General features: G+C 38.1%; 1 long non-coding RNA gene across 1 annotated transcript in view; it reads right to left on the bottom strand.

Moving 5' to 3' along the window:
- LOC106943237 (uncharacterized) overlaps window positions 1–972 on the bottom strand; it is a 17,842-nt gene extending 16,870 nt beyond the window's left edge. Inside the window, exon 1 of the long non-coding RNA XR_001423865.1 lies at window positions 840–972. This is a non-coding gene — a long non-coding RNA (uncharacterized LOC106943237). The remainder of the gene's footprint in view (window positions 1–839) is intronic.
- Between the last annotated feature and the right edge of the window lie 5,960 nt (window positions 973–6,932).

Here is a 6,932-nt window from a genome sequence, read left to right as displayed (position 1 = left end):
CTGACCAACAGGGGGGCCCTCCACAATTTAATTATTTATGTTTTGTTCATAGGGGCCCTGACAATTACAAAATTAACCATATTGTATTTTCAAAGATTGTTTTTAGCAGTAAAAATTTAATGTTCCCACTCCCAGATCAAAAAACACACATCCATATTTGCCCTGACCCCCCTGTCTGCGTTAAATGGTTCGTTCCTGCTTGGAGCGCCTGAGAGTGACGCTGTTAGCAGCAGACAGTGGAAGACATGAACGACTGTAGCAGTTACTATGCTGCTAAGAAAAGTTATAGAATCAGGTTTTCAAAAACAAAATAGAGAGGGAGAGAGAGAAAAAGGCAAGAGTGTTAATTTATAACCCATGTTTTCTTCATGAGTTTTTCAATAAGTTGTTTCTGCACCATCAGCACATTTAGCAGTGAGTGAATGAGGCTAATTGACAGCGCTAAGAGCGTCCTGCTAGTTCTGATTGGTTGTTCTGGTCAGAATGGAGCATTACTTTAACCAGTAATTCAGGAAGGAGATGGAGGAGATTGATTGTTTTCACAGATTATCTGTCTCATAACAAACTGCTATGACATTGTGAAATATGGAGAAAACATATTTTTTATTAAAGTTCTGTACTGCAGCTTGAATAAAATGCAACTACATAGCATTTTTAGAAGTCTGGATTACTTTATGTGTAGTTGCACATTGCTTTTGACTGTTGCTCATGGGAGAGACATTTCAGTATCTAAAACTAATAGAAAAAATTTAAGCAACCTACTTGCATACTGGATGTGGACTGTTGGATGTTAAATTCATGAGCAGTAAACATTGTACTAGTTATCAGTATCAATAAACAAGAAAGCAAGGCAGTTCCAAGCCTTTGAGATTGTGACGCTTTTGATGGGTCAGATAGACTCAAGAAATTGTAACAGCAGCTGCGCGGGGCAGGGGGCCCAATTTAATTTTTTGTCAGGGGGCCCAAGATTCCTGGCAGCACCCCTGCCTGCAAAACAACAAGTGAACACACAAAAGGGTAACTGATTAACCAATGGTTAAATTTGTTAATTTATCAACATGATGTTCTAAATCTTAAGTGCACGCTCAATATAAAAAAGAAAAAGAGATGCAATGCTTTGCTACTAATTGTCAACACTGTGACAACTGTAGCACGATCATATTTAACACATCAGGAAAAAGCTTTATTTTAAAAGAAAAAGCAGCAGACAGGACACTAGGTCAGCTTTGCTAACTTGATTGTAGAAATGCTGTGGAATCCTGTTTTTTGTTCAGTAAAAAAACAAAAAACAAAGACGACCCACACACCAACTCTCTGACAGGTCATCAGTAGAGCAGGTGTTTAAATTAGCTCATCTAACGTCGCTGTGTTCAGACAGTCACTGATTAATAATCAAAAAATACATCAAGCCTGACATCATGAAACTTTAACGGACTGAATTTTTCGTTCTTTGTGCTGGAAATGTTTGCATGTTTTTCGGTGTTGAATCCTGATACACCAGTGGAACTGTTGTCAGTGAGTTGCTATGGCAACAGGTGTGTGTGTAGTGTAGCCGACAGAGTGAGAAAAAAGAAGAGTATGAGTAGTTTTGACTTGTTATTCAGCTGTTTTTCTGCATTCGTTTTCCCTCTGCTGTGGCACATCGCACCACATTAACAACTCTTATATCTCCAGCTTTCATTCTGGTAACAGAATTGCACCAGGGCTACATGGCTGTGGACGGCAAGTAAAAGAATCATCTTTTTGTCCTACAGCATTGGGCGTATATGTGAAATAACATGCAATAAACATGTAATGTGTTTATATCATACTATGGTTTCATCTCATAAGCTGGATTTTTAGCAGTGATTATTATTTATTTAGTATAACTGCTTCGGGTTAAAAATGTCCCATTTCTTTCTTTTGTGCTTTTCAAGATGAACAACAAACTAATTGGAAGCTTCATGCTCTTGGGTCGCTGTGCTCTTATACGATTACATCAGAGAATAATTGAATGCTGATGTACGAACAGTGTCCATCATAAATTTTTATCTGCATTACAGTAGTCCTACACTTTCATGGATCATATCACCACAAATGAACAATGTTACCACAGCCCTTCATCCACCATCCAGAGGCGTGTTTATGGAGCAATAAAAGCTGATGAAAGTCTTTCACACACACATCAGGCCACACTCAGAGTCAGGCTCAAGTAGACATTAAATCCATCCAAGTGTACAGCTCCACGTTTATCCGTTGAGACAAATGTTTTTTGTGATATTACATCCGTTTCTTCAACGCATTCAAATCTCAAAAAGACACACACACATACACACACAAAAATGCTGTTGGGAAGGACACTAACACATTTTTCCATTGGAACAAGGGTTAATGTTTCTGTCCAAGACTGTACCACAGATCCCGACTGCTGGCTCTGCCGGAGTGGCAGAGAGAGAGAGAGGGAAGTGCAAAGCAGTGATAAAAGAAAAAAAAGACAAAGACGGAGAGCAAAAGGCAGAGGAACGGGCCGTGTTTGTCTGCTTCTGTGATCGGGACACTTACATGAACAGTCCAATTACTTTTTGGAGCTTGGGCCAGAACGGATGGAGGGATGACGAGCTGGCGAGCGGCTTCAAGGACCCTTTGGCTGGCAAACTGCATGGAAGGATGGATTGCTGGTTGGATGGATGAGTGCCCTTTTCAAGGCTTTTAATCCCCCTGAGCACTGTTCTTTCCCACTTTGTGACTTGAGCTGCAGCAGCACATTATTCACTTTGCTGACTGCTTTTACATGTTATATGAGAAATAAGTGGTATTGATGAAATGTGTAACTATGTCTTACTCATGACGGCATAATAGGGTAACTGTAGATAGAAAAAAAGGGGGAGCAAATGTATGCCAAAAATCTCTAGAAAAAAACAAGGAATTATCTGAAAAGTTACAAATTTTCAACTTTTGAAACATCTATTTTGAAAGGGCCAAAACCCAAACCAGCTCCAAAATATTCAATCAAAAAAGATGATTTTTTTTTCAAAATTGCTGTGTTTCCATTAAGCAAATATATTTTTGATATCACAAATTGTGCAATTGTATGGTTGATAGAAGCACAGTGTTTAGTTGTCACTAAACGCTGGAATTGAACAATAATCACATTTATTAAAAAAGGGGGAAAGAAATCATTCTTATTCTTAATGTCACCATATCTGTTTATGCCTGTACTTGGTTATGGATTTAATATTTGATATTTTCTTAACGCTAAAAAAAAAAAAAACTTTAGAAATGGGACTTCAGTTCTCCAGAACGGAAAGTTTCGATTATAGATGCTTTTCTTAGCGCCTGTGGTTTAAAGCAGAATGACAATCAAGCCGTCAGTCACAGTGTTTTAAAATCTCTTCCACTTCCCCTCCCCTCGGCCCACCACATGTCACTTTTAGCATGCATCATGCCTTGACAAGCGCGTACATGAACAAATGCTCACAAAGACCCCCCTCCCCTCTCGCCCCCTTCTCTGCCACCCCTGACAAGCACTCTGCATTTCAACTTCAAAACGGGCCTTTTTTTGTGGGGCTGTCAACCAAGTCATCACTCGCTGGTTTAGTCAGGGACTGATGGAGGAAAGTGGGTGGTGGTTGTGGGGGGGATATTGACACAGAGTGAGTAAGAGTGAAACAGTGTGACAGAGGGTGGTGTCACCCACGCTCCTTTGCTCCGTCTGAACAAGACGCATGGCACCAAGCGACTGAGTTCGCTCCCACATTCAACTTAAAAAAAAAAAACACGACAACTTTAGACTATTTTTTCACTTGTTGAAAGGCTTTCAGGGTCTTTGTAGACTTTGGTAAAAAGGCAACGGCAGAGCAGAGGTGCATGCGGCTTCCCAGCAGAAAAAAAGCAGTAATTCTGGTGTCGGAGGTTCTGCGGCTTCACTGAAATGGATTCTTGTCGGTGGTGAACCGTGTGAACTGTGCAGGTTTGTGTTTCAGACTTTGACGTTCTGTTATCTCTTCTATGTGACTCAACTCCACCGCCAAAGCTAATTGTTGAAAGAAAAGTTCCCTTTGCTACAATGTGAAGGCATGTTTCATTCTACAACATACGTTCATTTCTATTGCAAAATCATTGTCTTATGACGGGACCACACCCATGTTCTTGCACTCCAGCTGCATTTCCATTGATCATATAATTGTGTAACTTGACATTTTGGAAATAAATTCACTTAATGGAAATTTAAAAAAAGAAAAGAATAGAATGCAGTAGATATGTTATTGTACTAATACAGAAATGTTGCTCTGTGAGTGAACACATGACATTTACATCAACTTAAAAATAGATAAAATATCTAGTAAGACATAATCTACATCAAACAAACTTAAATGCAGAATCAACAACATCCTCTGCAGCTCATGGTTTGTCTGCATACTAATTTCTGACAAAAAAAAAAACAAAAAAACAACAACAATAAATTTATAATTGCTGAAAATATCTTCTCATTAGTTCCAAAACATTCCTTGTTAGTTTTAGAGCAGTTTAGCATTAGCATGTAAACCATGTTCTTAATACTTGTTTATTTTTTATTTCTTTGAATGGACTTTAGAGTAATTAATAATAAAAACATTTTTGATTACATTAATTACACGTTCCCAGGGTTTTTCTTACATTCATTAATCAAATTGAAATTGTTTCAAATATTGTTTAATAAATCCTAAACTCTTCTTGCCTTATTTCATTTGTGATAAATTGTTTAGTTTAACAGGATAGGTAAACACTTCAGAGACGATTTCTGTCAGATTATCAAGGCGTATTGTAAAATTGATTTATTTATTTACCTGAATATCTACTAAAAAAAAAAAAAAAAAACTTTTCAATACTGTAAGACTGTAAAATGACCTTTATAAGGAAACCAACACAGCTTCTTTTTTGTTTGGCTCATGGTTCAAAATACTCATAGTGAACATAATCAGTGCTGGATGTCCAATCCACCATATTAGGGCTGTCAATGTCAACGCATGTGACTAATCTGAAAGGTTTAACAAGTTAATATTACATGATGCAGATTAATCAAACTACCTATTTTGACAAAAACCCTCTGTGGGGTTTCCTAGTTCACAGTAGCGCGTTATGAGTTTGACACACAGGAAGCAACGAATGGCAGCAGACAGCAACAAAGGTTGAACATTTCTTCAACTTTCTTCTGAAGCATCACTGGCCTCCATGTGCAAAATATCTCATGCACATATGCCAGTAGCTAGCTTGACTCTTACAATCTTAACATGTAGATGTGCTGCAGAATTCAGTGTTTCTGTTCAATTAAAAAACAATCAACCATCACTAATCACTAATTAATTATAGCAAAATAAAGATCTGAAAACATAAAACTGTAACAGGCTCAATGTTTTGTTCTTTGTGTGGGAAATGCTGGTGTATTTTTGGGGATTGGATCCTGATGCTGTTGTGGTGTTGTTGTCAGATCCTAGTCTGTGTGTAGCAAAGTCGACCCAGGGAGCGAAAGAAAAAGAATAAGTGTTTTTTAATTGTTCTTTAACGGTTTTTCTGAGTTTTTTCCCCTTCACTTCCATCTCCTGGTTTCATTTTGCTGTTCTACCACGGAACAGCGTTGTTCTGTGGAAGGCAATTGTACGCCCTGCAGCATTGTGCGCATGTGCAAAATTTCCAAATGTAAATAACATGCAATGTGTCTATACTGCATTTTAGCATGGTGTTCCAATAGCAGATGAGAGGGCCATGCAAGTATGATGAGAGAAGCCGAGAAGGTCATTGGAGAGCCCCTACTTTCTGTCTGGGAAAAAAACAAACAAAATAAAAAAACACAACACCTCTCCTTTAAAAAGTACACTGACGTTTGTAGTTGCAACATGACAAAAATGTCTAAAAGTTCCTCTGATGTGAAGACTTTTGAAAGGCCTTTAACTTATGCTAATACATGCAGTTGCAATTTCTCCTGCTGACTTGAATGCTTCTAGAGAGGCGGAGCTGTGTTTTAGGATTCAGCACATCTCTGCAGACTGTCACACACACACACACACACACGTTGTGTGCATCCCTACATCCTTCTGAAACCACACTTTTAGCCGTCATCCAGGCACAATTTCATCCATCATAGTTGTGCTGCGCTAAAATAAAACGTTGTTTGTTGTGCCCCCCCTTCCATCACAGGCTCACATAAAAACACATCATTTTGTTTGTTACACTGAACAGATTGGGTAAAAACCTCGGCTTCAACCACCATAAGAACGACTCCAAACATTGTTTAAGATGCACAATAATTATAAGAATAATAATTGAGTGTGCAAAATTTAACTAGCAGCTTACCCCAGTTCACTTCTTGATTTATTAGGTACAGTTATGTAAATGATGTCAGTTTCTATTTTCCAATTACAACACTTGGGGGGGGGGTAATATAGTGAATGCAACACAAATGCAAGGTGAAAAGAAAAGCCCTCGGGGCAGCAGCCAGCAGCCAGCATACAGAAATAAAGCAGAACCCATAAGGAGCCACTGTGACTTTTTCCACTTTACAACAAAACAAATATTTCTACTAGCCATAACAAGTTTTTCTGTTGCTGATAAAATACCAATATTTAGCCATAAACTCAATGTCTTAAGTCAGTTAATTTTAAAAGCACAACATTTTTATAGACACATACTGAATTAAATTCATTTGCTTTTAACCGACTTTACAAGTGTTAAAAAATATGGATACAAAATTTAGGAACAGAAATCATTCACATTTGATGGTCTCATGTCCGAATGATAATTCATTAGCATACTGGGCTCAGTATGCTAACGAAGTAGCTAATAAAGCTACATTGTTACTTACCTGTCACTTACAGGTAAGTAAGTGATAATGTTTCTTTTAATCTAGAACAATGGTGGAGATCTGTGTGCAGAAGAGTGCAGTCCGAAACACTGAGCTACTAACTCAACTCGTACAC

This window comes from Poecilia latipinna, unplaced genomic scaffold (genome assembly GCF_001443285.1).
Source record: "Poecilia latipinna isolate Pla-1442-1.1 unplaced genomic scaffold, P_latipinna-1.0 Scaffold5031, whole genome shotgun sequence".
In the NCBI taxonomy this organism is placed as follows: Eukaryota; Metazoa; Chordata; class Actinopteri; order Cyprinodontiformes; family Poeciliidae; genus Poecilia; species Poecilia latipinna.
This window is presented reverse-complemented; position numbering and strand designations above follow the sequence as displayed.